This window comes from Oreochromis niloticus, linkage group LG5 (genome assembly GCF_001858045.2).
Source record: "Oreochromis niloticus isolate F11D_XX linkage group LG5, O_niloticus_UMD_NMBU, whole genome shotgun sequence".
NCBI classification, from domain to species: Eukaryota; Metazoa; Chordata; class Actinopteri; order Cichliformes; family Cichlidae; genus Oreochromis; species Oreochromis niloticus.
Genome location: NC_031970.2, coordinates 35,788,155 through 35,804,956, shown reverse-complemented (window position 1 = coordinate 35,804,956; position 16,802 = coordinate 35,788,155). Strand labels below are relative to the sequence as shown.

At 43.8% G+C, this 16,802-nt stretch overlaps 1 protein-coding gene across 3 annotated transcripts in view; it reads right to left on the bottom strand.

Moving 5' to 3' along the window:
• The window catches only part of fhit (fragile histidine triad diadenosine triphosphatase), a 188,536-nt gene that overhangs the window by 142,652 nt on the left and 29,082 nt on the right, over positions 1-16,802 (bottom strand). The window contains exon 3 of one of the 3 annotated variants that reach the window (XM_025907533.1): positions 4,287-4,421. The exons of the other annotated variants lie outside the window; for them this stretch is intronic. The gene's annotated coding sequence lies outside the window, so the exon portion shown is untranslated. The remainder of the gene's footprint in view (positions 1-4,286; positions 4,422-16,802) is intronic. 3 annotated transcript variants of the gene reach the window in all.

Here is a 16,802-nt window from a genome sequence, read left to right as displayed (position 1 = left end):
TGTGTCGGACAGGGTCGTCTGCAGTACGGGGGCCCCACAGGGAACGGTTCTGGCTCCGTTCCTCTTCACCATCTACACTGCAGACTTCTCCCACAACTCCACCCAGTGCTTCCTGCAGAAGTTCTCTGATGACTCTGCAATAGTCGGCCTCATCACTGATGGGGACGACAAGGAGTACAGAGGACTGACTCAAGACTTTGTGGACTGGTGCCAGCTGAACTACCTCCAGATCAATGCCAGTAAAACCAAGGAGCTGGTGGTAGACTTCCGCAGGCACAAACATCCTCCACTGCAACCACTGAACATCCAAGGTATGGACATTGAGGCTGTGGACAGCTACAGGTACCTTGGTGTTCATCTGAACAACAAACTGGACTGGACTCATAATTCAGACGCCCTCTACAGGAAAGGGCAGAGCAGGCTGTACCTGCTGCGGAGACTCAGGTCGTTTGGAGTGGAGGGCCCACTCCTGAAGACCTTCTATGACTCTGTGGTGGCCTCAGCCATCTTTTATGGTGTGGTCTGCTGGGGCGGCAACATCTCCGCCGGGGACAGGAAGAGACTAAACAGGCTGATCCGCAGGGCCAGCTCTGTTCTAGGATGCCCTCTGGACCCAGTGGAGGTGGTGAGTGACAGGAGAATGGCAGCTAAGCTGTCATCCCTGTTGGACAACATCTCCCACCCCATGCATGAGACTGTGACAGCACTGAGCAGCTCCTTCAGTGGGAGACTGCGGCACCCTCGGTGTGGGACGGAGAGATTTCGCAGGTCTTTCCTCCCCACTGCTGTCAGACTCCACAATAAAGACTTTAACTGATCAAACACACACATCCACAAATGTGCAAGAACACTAATGTGCAATAATCTTTTCTGGCATCGTTGTATTTTTACTCAGTTGTATATAGCATTTGTACTCTATTTTTATCTCATTGTATATTTTATTCTATTTTATTCTACTGTATATAGTATTTTATTTTATTCTATTCTGTACAGTTGTGTACTGTATTTATTCTTATTTTATTTTATTCTAATTTTTGCTTCATAACTTTTGCACTGTCCACTTCCTGCTGTGACAAAACAAATTTCCCACGTGTGGGACTAATAAAGGTTATCTTATCTTATCTTATCTTTCTGTTACTTCCCCCTCACCGCCTAGACCCCTCAGGGGAACGTAACAAGTGGGGGCTCGTCCGGGATTGTTGAAAAGGGAGTTTTGAGTTGGAATTGGTTTTTGATTATCTTGCTTTTTGTCACCTTTAGAGATTCCCAACTTCCCAGTTAAGTTAGGTGACTGTCCAGCTGAGCTTTTTAAGTTCTTCCTTCGGGCACTCTTTTTTTTAATTTTGCCTTTCTTATTTTTGGAGTAATCCTGGGTGGGGATTAGTTCCCTGTTGGGGGTAGGCAATTCAGTGCTCCAGTTGCTGAAGTTTTGCCTTTAAAGTTGCCTCGAGCCCAGCACGCTCCAGAAGATAGGTAGGTATAGTTTGGTGTGCTTAGGAACTGGGTAAGTTGTATTTGTTAATGTGTGTGCAGCAAAAGGTAAGTTGGTCAAGAAGAGTAAGTTGTTCGGTTACCATTAATTGTTGGCTGGCCTGTGAGAGAATTGGCACAGGTGTGTGGTGGTTTTCTTCAGGCTGAAATGGCATTCCAGTTGAATCAGCTGGAGCTGACGAGCACTGGGCCTACATCTGTTGGTGAACGGGTGTCCAGAGGCTCGTTTGTGAGCAATAACATCCATCTGGTTCCAGTTTTCTGTGAGTCCAGTTCCAACCTGATCCAACACAGCTGATTCAAATGGCTAAATGACCTCCTCAACATGTCTTGAAGTTCTCCAGAGGCCTGGTAATGAACTAATCATTTGATTCAGGTGTGCTGATCCAGGGTGAGATCTAAAACCTGCAGGATGCCGGCTCTCAAGGCCTGGAGTTCACCACCCCTGGGCTATTTAGATTAATCAATTAACTTGTCCCCACAAACTGCATGTCTTTGTACGATGGGAGGAAGCCGGAGTACCCGGAGGGAACCCACGCAAACACGGGGAGAACATGCAAACTCCACACAGAAAGACCCCGGCCTGATGGTGGAACTGAACTCAGGACCTTTTTGCTGTGCGGCACCAGTGCTAAACACCGTGCCACCGTGCTGCCCTCATTTAAACTAATAACTCTCTAATTTCTGTGCTTCAGTGTTTCTGTAATCTTCATTCCATTCCACGACCAAAAATGTTCAAATTATAAATCAAATACGCACAAATAGACACATAAAGACTATAGACTGAAAGACTGACAAATCTTTTTAAATGTAGAACATCATAGAAATAATAAAAACACACCACTACATCAGCCCAGAGCTGACTACAGCCCTCATATGAAAGTACTGTCAGTAAAAACACCACAGTGAATTTGGCAATGATTTTTGCAATTGTATCCATGTCTGATTAATGCCAACACCAAGACACACATACAGATGTGCACAGGTGGCCTTAATGTACACCAACGGCCCAAAGGTGTAACCAGCGTTTCCTCACAGTACATGTGGAATCCAAACTCACGTTCAAACATTCTTAATGTGAGCCGTGTTCTCAGGAGGACCGACTAGGTGAAATAAAATAACACAATCCAGAGTACACCCATGAGGCAACACGACTGAACAAATACAATAATTCAATTTGCTGTTCAGTTACATTCACATTCATGCTTTCCCTCCTTTAATTAAACTCTTGTACATGTTGGTGCTGAGCAGACGCAAATACACTCAAATAAAATCCATCACAGCTCCCAGTATTCCTCCTGATGAAACAAATGGGGGATTTGATATTGAGCATCAAGCTTTTGTGTGTGCAAAGCAAATCAGTAATTTGCTAGCGTGAAATGACATTCAAAGCAATATAAAGTTAACAAACTGAAACTAATTAACACATTTCAAGGGAGTTCAGAGGATGAGAATGAACGCAGCAAGCAGACTGAGCTTTGATATCAGTCACACATTTGTCACCTGGAGACATCAAACACATGATTACAAAGAATTCCTACATTTTGTTGGTGTGATGACATGACTGCAGGTTATTGCATAGACACACAACCTGAAGAAGCTATCCATCTATCTATCACCTGTAAGCTGTGATTCAAACAATGCCATCAAAATGCTAATATATTGTTCATGAAAAAAACACACAATTGAGTGCCGAGTGTCAAGTCTTAGCTGTGGGCACCTCAAATCGTCAGTTTTTGTTCAAAGAACGTGATAAAGAACCAGAAAGCACCGGTGTTACCACATTTGTGTAAATGGCCTTCAGTTAAGTTTTAGCAGGTAGTGTGAAACCGATTGTCCATTTACTTTAATGTAATGATGAAGAGTTCTATCAAAAAATACCTAAAATAAACAGTCCTTCGGAGCATAGCGTGTTACCCTACTAACAGCATGAATGTACCCACAAGCAGTCTACTGGACACACTCGATGTTGTTTGGAGTTGTGCCAGTGTGCAGACTTTGTGTCATTAGTGTTTTTACATGTCTTTGTTTTACCCTTGAAAATACTGGAGCCAGACTAAGTGAGAGAGACCACTAAAAACAAGATCACCCTGAGCGTGCTGTCAACACAGGTCACAATCATACAGTGTGTATTCCATAAACACTTGTGGGGCAAATAAAAAAAAAAGGCCACATGTGTTCCCATATGGAAAAGATATATATAAATCTTATAAAGTTTGTATCTGTCTTGTGTGAAACTTGTATGAAAAGCATACAAGAGTGAAAACAGATATAAGATCCCTTGAAAAATTATATAAATGAAACTTGTATGTTTTGGATACTTACTAAAACAATATATGAAAGTAATGAGAAAGTGGCCACTTTCATGAGTAAATCATATCAGCCTTATATGATTCACTATATGAAGTAGGCCACATCTGATGCAAGTCTTTTATAAGTTTTTACTATTTCTTTTCCATATGGGTTTATCTGACATGAGGCTCTATTGCAAGCAAAAAAAACCCTTTAATTCTGTCCCTGTGCACATGCACATGAATGAGAGAGAGACAGAGTTTGTAATCTTTTGGTTGGATATTGAAGATTTCCTCAGTGCTCGTGAAGGTCATGGAAGGTTTTGATGCAGAAGGAAGGAAGGTTGGGTGGGTGGAGGAGAGCAGGACAAGTATGAGAATGAAAGGGGAATTAGACATACATTAGAAACAATAATAGTGCTCTTTTTTCTAATAATAGAAAAAATAAGGTGACAAATCAGTTCTTCAGTCCCTGGACCACTGGCACATCAACTAAGGGAATACCTTTTGCTTTTGGTCAGTCCTCCTCCTCATCATCCAGAGCCTTGGAAAATCAATGCCAAGGCACATGAAACCTGTCATGTATGCTGGTGTTTGGTGGCTCAGTCATTCAGCCTACAGGCCAGCCGGTCTCTCACACTGTAGAGTGTCAGAGCCAAACATATGGCAACAAAGATGCAGACAATCAGAAAGAGTTTGAACAGAAAGAGTTCAAATACAGCTCAGAAAGAGTACATGTATATAAAATTTATTTCATTTCAAAATTTGCCATTTAAGGGTAAAATCGCCAAAATAAATAAATAAAACATAACCTAAACATGCAATTTGTTTCTGGATGGCAGCATGAGCTGGCTGTTGCATCCACCCAAACAACACTATCATTTCTATGGAGAATGGCTGTATACTTCAATCTATCACCAGCAAAGAGCCTGACACCTTTTGTGAATATGTATGAGTTTATGGCAATTAAAAGCAGGAAAGCACTGGCAATGGCAGAAGACAGAAGAGCTATGGGCCATTCAATGTTGCAGAGATGTGATTCCTCTGCCCCACACCACTCCACTGCACTCCACACAGCTACTTTATTGGTTTTGTAATTCCCCTCTTTTCTCCCCCTCAAGTCTTTCCAATCCATTCCCACTTGCTTTTTTGCTTGATCTGTGTACACATCTTTTCTGTTCCACCCTTACTTTTCAGCCAGACACATATAGCAGCATATGAAAAGTAAAACTTCTGCTAAACACGGAGATAAAGAGTGAAAGTCTTCAGAGACCAGGATTCAAAGTTGCCCAAGACTTTTAATATCTACACCTATGGTATCAATTTGAAAAACCTAGGGGACTTCTTTAGTTATCACATTCACAAACTTTGGTGTCCACCCGCCTGGTGGGTCGACGACATCAGCTTTGCACATTTGAGGGGTAAAAAGCCATAAAACGTCATTACATGGCTTCTGTCAATGATTCTAGAATCAACTGACAAGAATCAATGAGTCTAGTTTATTATTTATCCATTATTTAAACCCAGAATCTCCGTTCATATCTTACTGACAGAATAGGTTGGTTGCTGGTGACTCCTGAAACACAAGAGTTGTCAAAAGCATCTATAACTTCACGGTGTGCAGGGGTGGGCACATCCTTTTACTATCCTATGTGGGACCATTATTTGTACTTTATGTTGCTAACATTATTTTATGTTTGTAGCATGTTTTATACAGCATGACAATGGTAGGCAGTAAAAGCATACTGGGCTAGAAAAAACCTCAATGGAGCACAGCATATGTACAATGCTACACAGGTTTCAGAATGTCCTTCAGTCATCTGATGCTCACACCAAATAGTTCCTTTAAAAGCTTGTTAGAATTGGCAAATTCTGCTTTGAAATCTGCTTTTTAAAGGATACATTCCTTAAAAAAAAATCAAAATATGAAGAAGTGAGAATTCTGCACAGTGCTGTACATTTGTGTTAAATATTGTCAGTCCATTCACACATGAGTGGTCGGTAGTGGTGTGCGATACTGCATATTTTGGTATCGATCCGATACCAAGTAAATACGGGCCAGTATCGCCGATACCAATACCGATACTTTTCAATAAATAAGTGGGGTTTTTTTATTAATAAATAGTTAAAACCCAGGACATAATTAGGACAAAGTTTATAATTAAATTTAAAAAATGCTTTAATATTGTGGCGGGCTGTGGTCTGCGTTGTGGCTGCAGGTGAGATGGACTCACCTTCACGGCATCTAAAATCATGTCTCGCCGGCTTAAAACCTGTGCTCTGCTTGTGCTGTTGTTGTTTTTTGGTGGTGATGTGTACGGCTGGCAGCAGGAGAGCTGCAGCCGTTGAATGTACTGTTACAGCAACCGTGTGATTACTGTAAAGGTGGACAGCGCGCGGCTCGGGCTGAGCCGGAGGCTGGCACGCCAGCGGGACCTGCCAAGCTGGAAACGGCGGTCGAGGTGCACGGGGGTCCTGCCACGCCCGAGGGCTGTCCGCTCCGGCCTCCTCCAACAGAGGCCGGCACGCTGCATGGTCCTCCGTGCCGGCCGCCTGCCCAGCTGCCGTGAGCCCTCTGCTTGCCACATGGGTGGCCACCAGACCAGCTCCGGGGCTACCGCTGGAGGGACGGGCGACAGAGTGGACACTTCCCTGTCGCTGGGCCGGGACATGGGGCGCCGAGGTGCGGGCCGATTCCCTCGCCTGCTTGCGGAGTGGGGAGTAGGTTCGGCCGGATGGCTCCCCGGCCTGAAGCGGACAATGAGGGTATGTGGCGGGGTGTGTTCTGCGATGCTGCTGCAGGTTTGGTGGTGGTGACGTGTACGGCTGCCAGCAGGAGAGCTGCAGTCGTTGAATGTACTGTTACAGCAACCGTGTGATTATTGTAAGAATAAATGATGCTGCGAAGCATGAATATGCCCTCGGGTCTGCCGTGGTGGTGATCTTTTTTTTTTCTTTTTGTTTTTCTCTTTAAATCTTAAGTGCACGCAAACCAGTAAACAAATTAAAATAAATACTGGTGATAAACTATAATACAAAAATTACAATTAAAATTCTCAACAACAAAAACAACTGGTAAAAATATAATTAATATGTAAACAACTTAACAACCCCCAAAGTGTGTAACTCATGTCACGTGACAGCGCAACACGGAAACATAAGGGGGGGGGGGCAAAGTGTGCCTGCTCTTCGCTGACACAGGAGCGGCGAGTCCAGCGACTTGCCTGTTTCGTCTTTGCCGAAAGCACAGCGTTGTAATAGAGCAGAACTCAAAGTAAAGAATCGATCTCACCAGGCTAGTATCGATCCGATACCGATGCCGACTTGGTATTGATACTATCGATATTTGGATCAATCCGCCCACCACTAGTGGTCGGAAAAGGATTTATAGGAACACAGTGCAGAACAAAAAAGGAAACCGCTGTGTGCCAAATTTTCATATCGTTTTCTAAAAAATGTAAAAAAAAAAAAAAAAAAGCTCTATCGTGGCTATTTTTGTCCAATAACCACCTTTTTTGATTCCTCGTTATCGACAGTACTAAATCATGCAATTTAGGTAAAATTGCTTTCATTCTAAACCTAACACATGAAAATTGTAGTTTTTAATGTTTTTTACCAAATTACATCATTTACCCTTTTTGGCCAAACAAGTAATTTCATGTAACATTCTTAGTTTTCAATAGGGGCATTTGATGGCTTACCACACTCCAATAGACCAAAAGAATGACACACTTTTGAGATAGGTTTGGATCTAATAGTTTTTGTGCATGACATAGCAGCACAAACATGTAATTGCAAAATAGTCTGGAATAAATTATGACGCATCAAATATTACATAGGCTGCAGTGAATTTCTGTTGAGCCTAACAGCCTAACAGCTTCCAGATCATTTTTTCTGACAATATGGTAAGAAGGTCATCACTGCTTCAAGCACTGTCTATATGATCTGGTCAGAGAGCAAGGACAGCAAGCCTTCCTCTGCCCTTGAAGAAAAGACATCTGCCCAAGATGAAGAAACTTCCTCTCCAGAAGATGAGGGGACAATCTCCACAGAGGCTGACTGCATCACCACTGATGATGAGTAATGGTAAATGGTAAATGGCCTGTACTTGTATAGCGTTTTACTAGTCCCGCCTAAGGACCCCAAAGCGCTTTACACATCCAGTCATCCACCCATTCACACACACATTCACACACTGGTGGAGGCAAGCTACAGTTGTAGCCACAGCTGCCCTGGGGCAGGCTGACAGAAGCGAGGCTGCCATATCGCGCCATCGGCCCTTCTGGCCAACACCAGTAGGCGGTAGGTGAAGTGTCTTGCCCAAGGACACAACGACTGAGACTGTCCGAGCCGGGGCTCAAACCGGCAACCTTCCGATTACAAGGCGAACTCCCAACTCTTGAGCCACGATCGCCCACGATCGTCATGCCGGGCCAGAAGAAGTGTTTTAATAGTGACTGATACGTTTTCGTGATGCCTAAATGTCCCGACCACTGGCTTTCATGAGCAAGCGCCAGGATCTTTGACCGATACAGCATGGGTATGACAATCTGCTTAACCTTACTCCAGTCCACACTCCTAGCACCCAATGGAAACTATTGGTAAATGGTAAATGGCCTGTATTTGTATAGCGCTTTACTAGTCCCTAAGGACCCCAAAGCGCTTTACACATCCAGTCATCCATCCATTCACACACACATTCACACACTGGTGAAGGCAAGCTACGTTGTAGCCACAGCCACCCTGGGGCGCACTGACAGAGGCGAGGCTGCCGGACACTGGCGCCACCGGGCCACACAGGCTGGGTACAGCATTGGGGTCACAGAAATATCTAGGGCATCAGAACTGAGGGGCTTATCCAGCACCTCCAGACTAGGACGCACTAATCCGCCCGCAATATCATTTCCTAGCAACATGGCCACCCCCTCTATGGGTAATGTCGGACATACTGCGACGGGGAAAAATCCCGTAACGAGTTCTGATTTGATATAGACCTGGTGAACGGGTTTGGGAGCATAACCCATCTCTATTTCACGCAGCACAACATTAAATCCGCATGCACTGTCTGCTGAGAAAGGTAAAGCACTAGAAAGGATTAAGGTCTGAGACCCTCCAGTGTCTCTCAATATGCGCACAGATTTTAGATCAGTGGATTTATCAGCTAGTGATACAAAACCATCAAAGATAAATGAATCAAAACAAGGGTCTGGCACCTTACCACCACAATCAAGCACCTCAGGATGGGACGCTGCTTTCACAAAGGCAACACCTCTGGGTTGCTGAGAATTCACTGTTTTGCGTTTCAGGGCCAAACAGTCTGCAATGACATGTCTCGGTTTATGACAGTAGAAACACTCTCGACTCTCTTTAGAGCCTAAGGGTTTAACAGGGCGAGCCTGCTGCACGGCACTAAACTGTGACTTCTCTTTAACCAGAAAAGAGGACTTATGGGTGAGCACATACTCATCTGCGAGAACTCCTGCAGTCGCTAAAGTGGTTACTTTCTGCTCATTCATTTCTGCTCAAGCACCAGCAATGCGCTCAAATGCTGCAAAATAAGAATCCACCTCAGCCTCTTTAAAAGCAGGCACTAAAGAAATGCACTTGCTAATGTCATAAGGAGTAGTAGACACGGGGGCAGAACCTGGACCATCAGCGGAGACAGATGAGGCTCATGGCTGAGACTCCAGCTCCAACTTACGCAGCCTCACTGTTTTATCTGCCTCTATTTCCAGCTTTCTGATCTCAAGCTCTAATTGAGCTTGCCTGACTTGAGCCTTCTCCTCGGCCTCCAACTGGAGTCGTGCCAAGCACACCTTTAGCCGGGCCCCGTCCCGTGCTTCTGAACTTCCAGAGGAAAGGGGATCATAGCAAGGGAGCGTGCGCGGCGTCTTCCCCCACTCATCTCCCACACTGTCATGACCCGTACCATCTTTATGGTCCCCCTCAAATGAGGAAGTTTGACTAGGCTCACCAGAGACCACAGGCACTTCAGGCAGATCAGGGGCTTGCATTAGACCAGCCTCCACCAACTCGTCTACTACCCGCGCTTTCAGGTCACTCTTACGGAGTGTTTTAGAGACCTGTAGCTTAAGGTGTGACGCAATTTGCAGCAATTCGCATTTGCGGCAGCTCTCAAGGAGCACAACAGATGGAGCTTTTAAAAAATCCTCTAAACAAAATGCAGCCGACATGGCGCTCAAAACAGGGAAGAGGGCAGAAGAGAAAAAAACAAAATGGAGCAAAACACACGTTTTACCCACTACTCTCTACCTCCAAAGGTGAGGTAGAGAGTAGTGGGTAACAGGCTGAAGGGGACTGCAGAAATGGGAATTCTCCTTATGGGGAAAAGGAGGATCCCGGGCGAGCCCCCACTTATGTTACGACCCCCTCTGCTAGGCGACAGGAGGGGAGAAACATACACAAGCCCTCTCACGAAATCTAAGTTAATAAAGGGTTTTATTACAAACATTAAACCGAAAACCGACGGGGCTGTTCAACAGACCACCGGGGAAACAATTAATACACAATGAAAAGAACAGGCAAGAATAAAAACTAAGGGTTAACTAAGGTAGGCTGGCAGCACACTAAATAAAAGCTAAGTGTTAACTAAGGTGAGCCAGCAAACACAAGACTCTTATAAAGCTAAGGTCTGCTGAATATCAGAGGTTACAAACACAGTTCAACTCAAACACAACACAGTAAAACTAAGGTCAGCTGTATATCAGGTTTAACACAGCGAACAGGGTTAACAAACAACGTTCACATGCAAAGCAGACGAGGAGGACACTGCATGTTCACTTCAGAGCAGCAGTTCCCCATAGTGTGAAGGATCTTCAGCCTTTTATACTCCCAGGTGCAGACAATCAGCCAGTCAATTGGTCTTGGAGTGGTCATGGGATCTCCAGGCAGCCAATCGTCTGCGAGGTCTGGCACACTGTGATCTGCATAAAAAAAAAAGGGTGGCACTAGACTCCCAGCAGCCAATCACCCACAAGTCATGGCACACTTGGATTTGCATGAACACAAAAAGGCAGTCTCACTCCCTCCAAGGCCCAGGGCCGTAACAGTCTTAAAATACAAGACTACGTTTTGTATACACAGATTTTAATATTCGTGACAGACAACAAAACAAGTCATACTCACACCCGGCCATCAGCTAGCACATTTTCTGATCCTTTTATATGCCGAATCTCCAAATTGTACTGTTGTAGCAGCAAGGCCCATCGCATGAGTCGTTGATTGTGGTTAAACATTCGGGCAAGAAATACAAGTGGATTATGATCAGTGTACACTACAACGGGTAATGTGCCGGACCCCAAGTACACATGGAAGTGCTGAAGAGCTAGCAACAGGGCCAATGTCTCCTTTTCACTGACGGAGTAGTTTACCCGATGCTTGTTAAACTTGCGGGAGAAGTAACAAATGGGGTGGTCCAATCCCTGCAAGTCTTCTTGCAACAGTACTCCCCCAGCCCCAACAGCACTGGCATCAACCTCTAATTTGAATGGATGCGTCAAGTCGGGGGCAGTTAACACGGGACTTTTACAGAAGTTCCTGTAATAACCCACCATTCCCAGGAATCTGCGCAACTCCCGCCGGGTGGTAGATGTGGGATACTCCATAATCACTGCAACCTTGGCGTTAAGAGGTCGCACCTGCCCGCGTCCCACCTCTCTGCCCAAATAAGACACTGTGGCCTTAGCAAATTCACATTTAGCTAGATTGAGGGTTAAAGAAGCCTGAGCTAAACGGTAGAATACTTGGCGCAGAGTGTAGAAATGGTCCGACCATGTTTTAGTGTATATTACCAGATCATCTAGGTAAGCACTACAGTTGGAAAAGCCATACAGGATCCTATTCACCAATCTCTGGAATGTCGCGGGCTAAATCCTCTTCTTTGGGGGGGATTGGGGTTGGGGAAAACCATGTGGTCCCACTACTGAAGAGAGACTGCTCTGCAATCTAGTGCCTACTGGTATCAAACCAGGGCTCACCCTGTATGTAGTTCCCTGCATTAGCAGCCCAAGATCTACTTTCGACTTTTTTATAACAACGGAGATCTTTTAGCTGCTGTGCACCCTTACACCATGAAGGAGGTGTGAGGACTGGAAGATTGAGCAATACATAGCATGTTGGATGACAACACTGGAAGTTCTCGGGAAGTAAAAAAGGGAAAGGGGTTCAGACTCCAACTGACGGAGGAGCTCCAAGGACAACGTCTTTCCTTCGGTCACCTTGGCAGAGGAACTCCTCAGATGAAAACTGGCACACGGGAAACAACCCAGAGCTTCCTCCCCAGCTCCTCCAGTTGCAACAGAGGAAGATTTTGTTGTCTGTCTTTGGCTTCACCAAAACTACCACGGCGATATCCCACATGCCAAAGCAATGGAGGAATGTGCTTCTTTTGAGCACAACACACAGGGAACCAGCAGTCAGTGATGTGGAATAGAGGACTCCTGGAAGCAAGAAGCAATCCTGGACTACAGTAGGCACAAATACAGCTTGGATAACCTAGACAGGATGTTGGCACCTCGAGTTTATGAAGGAAAACTAACTGATGGCTGCTGGATCTTTCAGCCAGTCTCCTGGATGTCTTGGAATACAATGCCTTTGTCCCGTGGAAACAACTTCACTGAAGTGGGGGAGTCCTCTACAACCTACAAATGAAGAGTGATCCTGGAAGAGCTGGGGCACATGCTGGTGACCTCAACAACTGCAAGACGGCCTTGTCCCTGATTCTCAGCCACTTCTGCCATTGATGGTAAAATGGCCTGTATTTATATAGCGCTTTACTAGTCCCTAAGGACTCCAAAGCGCTTTACACATCCAGTCATTCACCCATTCACGCACACATTCACACACTGGTGATGGCAAGCTACATTGTAGCCACAGCCACCCTGGGGCACACTGACAGAGGCGAGGCTGCCGGACACTGGCGCCACCGGGCCCTCTGACCACCACCAGTAAGCAACGGGTGAAGTGTCTTGCCCAAGGACACAACGACTGAGACTGTCAAGCCGGGGCTCAAACCGGCAACCTTCCGATTACAAGGCGAACTCCCAACTCTTGAGCCACAATCGCCACTCAAGATACAGTAGTCTGAACCAGAGTGTGACCCACACCCCACCAACAAATGAGAAGAAGGCAAAAGGCGCACCTCCAGGATTGGAACAGCAGCCCCTTGCACCAGGTGTAGAAAGTGTGCCTACAAAAACCACTCTACTCTGGTTAGTACATCTTGCTGCTAATGAGGATGCACACAGAAGCACCTGCAATGATGATTAAAAAAACTAGAGATGGCACGATACCACTTTTTTATGTCCGATACCGATACCGATATCATAAATTTGGATATCTGCCGATACCGATATGAATCCGATATAGTGTTTTTTAATCAATAAAACTGTTTTTTTAATATCTTGCTGCATTTTGTATAAGTTCATACTCAAGTTTAAATAAACAACAACACTAAAGCTATTCTGTTATACCTGTATGTAAAAAATACACTGCACCCAAAATATTTTATAGTTCAGCAACACTGATCAATCTAATAAACTTAAACCTACTCCATCCTCCCTATTCTGGTATTTTAAAGAGTACTTAGCAGAAATATTAAGCAACCTAACTAATAGGGTTGCAAACTCCCAGCAAAAAAAAATAGGGAACCACCCCCCACCCTCCACCTCATGATGCTTAATCGATGTAATCAACTTTAATTTGATGCAGGGTGAAAAAAAAATGCACAGAATTAAATTATTTTTCAAGAATAATTAAATAGATTCAACATCTTTCTTCTACAGAATTGCAGACTGCACAGATGGTACCTTCCCAAAGGAAAAAGTACTATAGCTTACTAGGGTATATTAGACTTAACAGTTACTACATACAGTAATGGACTTCTATACATTTTACATCAGATTAAAACTTTGGGTGTAAGATTCAGATAATTATTAATTAAAAGCTCGACATTTTAAATGAGAATAAGAAAGAAAAGTATGTCTTTGTGCCCCCTTTTCCCTGTTCATGCCCTATCGGCCCCCCTGGCTAAACTTTGCTAGATCCGCCCCTGCACAGTTACCAGCCGTCAGCTGCGTAGAAAAGGATCCTGGTGTAGAAAGTAATATTAAATACATTCTAACAACAGCTTATCAAGCTTAAACGTACTGCTGTTGTTCAGCCGCTGGTTTCCTCTTTCTGGTGCAAAGTGGGCCAAAAACAAAGAAGAGAGACGGACTCGCGACAGAAAAGCCGATCAGCTGATCATTGATCAGTTTCACGATTGAAGTAGCAGCAGGAGAGGGAGGGAGAGAGAGGCAGTCGCTCCATATATCGGTTGTTAAGCTTAACGTGGGAACGCTTTACAAACATTCAGAGATGAACTTACACACTTGCTTTACTTCTCTCTGGGATAACTTCCTCGGAGATGAAATGCTGGTTTGGTAGCGAGGCTACAAATACACACAGCCGCTCTATCACGTCATGCATACTGCTCCGACGTGCTACGGTTATGAGCCGAGTTACGCCGTGTCGCAAGTTTTGTGAGGTGTTTTTTTTTTTTTATATATTTAATGGATCGGATTACATTTTTAATTTCTCACCGATATCCGATCCAGTAATTTACGTCAGTATCGGACCGATACCGATACGTAATATCGGATCGGTCCATCTCTAAAAAAAACATCAGGTTTCATCATTCATATGCTGAAAAAATTTGAAGTTTATTGCTATTTTCCCCCAAAAAACATAATAATACGTAATTTGATTGGTATTCAAAGGGTAAAATTTTTGAATTTCAATTATATTTTGGTTTTCATGACTAGTACCAGTGCTAATTTAAAAAATTAGGTCGGTCAAAGTAGAAAAATGTTTTAATATATATTAATTACATAAACATACAATACATAAAATGTTCTACTCATTCTAAAGGTCACATCTTGGATTTGGTCTGCTGTTCTGGCGTTACCCCCACTCACTGTAAAGCCCATTTGTTTCCCCAGTCTGATCATATGTTTATTTCTTTCACTGTAAATATAACAGCCTCTAAAACCTGTACTCCCCGTGACATCACATTTAGGAAAATTTGTAATATTAACCCTGCTGATCTTTCATCTGCCATTTATGACCTTCCATTTATTCACAGCTCCTCATCCCCAGATGAACTTTGTTTCTCACTATAATGTCAACCTTCTTAACATATTTGATCCACTTAAACCCTGAACTGTCTCATTTTCCCGTTCAGCACCATGGTTTACTCTTAACCTGCGCCATCTCAAAGCTGAAGGACGCCAACTGGAACGTCTGCTCAAGAAAACCGGACTCATCATACACAAAGAAATATATAACGATCATATCAACAATCATACCTGACATCATTGTGTAATAGCATGTCATGGTGCTCAGCAGACTTTTTTGAGAGCAGCATGCGGAATAAGCGGTGCTGGAGGCTTGATGTTGAGCGAATAAAATTAATTGTAGCCATGACGCCGTCCATTGTCGTTTTGAGCTCCGCACTTAGTTTTCCGCATAACACTGTCTGATGCAGAATGCAGTGTAAGGTTCTCAACTGAGATGCAACAGCCAACCACGGTGCTGCCAAAGCACTCACTTTTCTTGTCAGTCACAAGTATACAGACACGCTTCATATCCAGACCATTATCCTCAAAAAAGCTGAAATCTTCTCAAACATTATTTCGCCAGCTGTGCGTCCTTCTAACAGTAATAAGCCGAGCAATTTGCCATCAACAAAATGGACATATATGCACAACTGTGCATTATCAGTTCTGTCTGTGAACCCATCTCCTGCTATAGACATTACATCAGTTTTCTTCAGGTCATCTAACAGCATTTCAAACTCGTCTGACGCCAGAACTCTACAAATATTTGAACTGTCTGACAGGGATACGTTTTTAATAGCAGATGTCACCCTCACTTTAATTTTTTCATCATTTATCACCGCATCCACCATGGCCAGCATGCAGTATTACTCTGTTTCAGAATCTGTGAAAGGCCTTTTCTGCTGCAGCTCTCTCTTGGGCTGTACAGGACCCTCACCATGGTAGTACAACGGTTGTAAGATGCAATTAAACTTGCAATGAAACTGTATGTTTGCAGCCCTGTCCTGAGATCGCTCTGGAAAGCTAGTGTAGGAAGTCTGGTGTTTGTAATTGTGGTGCGTTCGTAACTACCGCAACACACTCACTGCAAATTAAACACATAGGTTTGGCATTTGGATTTGGCGGTAAAATGTATAAGTCCAGGCAGGGTTAAACCAACGTTTTTCATTGTCAGTTTTACGCTTTTGGATTGAGAAAGACATGCTGTTGTTGCATCATACATTACAATAATAGTGTAATATGTTTACATCACGGTGCATTGTGGGTTAAATATTGGTAGGCTACTAGGAGTGTTTTGCATTCACAGTGTACACTACGCTGTAGGAATTTCAATTTTTTTAATTAATTAATTAATTTATTTATTTTTTGCGTTTTCTCTGGGTTTCTGCCAGGACTACAGGCAGGGCCACTCGTAGGTTGCTTCTGGGCCGCATGTGGCCCGCGGGCCGGCATTTGAATAGGCTTGTGCTACGTGATTGCTAGCTACACAGCTATGTTAGCATAACATTAACACAGTGAAGCTGGATAAGATAAGATAAGATGGCCTTTATTAGTCCCACAGGTGGGAAATTTGTTTTGTTACAGCAAAAGTGCAAAGTTATGTAGCAGAAATTAGAAAACACTGGAATGCAATAAAATACAATAAAATAAAATAAAATACTATATACAATAGAATAAAATAGAATAGAATAATATATACAATAGAATAAAATAGAAATACAAATACTATATACAACTGAGTAGGAAAATACAAAAACACAACTTCGTCAGAAGAAGAATTGCACGTATAGCAGTCTTATTGCACATGTGTGGGTTTGTGTGTTTGATCAGCTGCAAAAGTCTTTATTGTGGAGTCTGACAGCAGTGGGGAGGAAAGACCTGCGAAATCTCTCCGTCCCACACC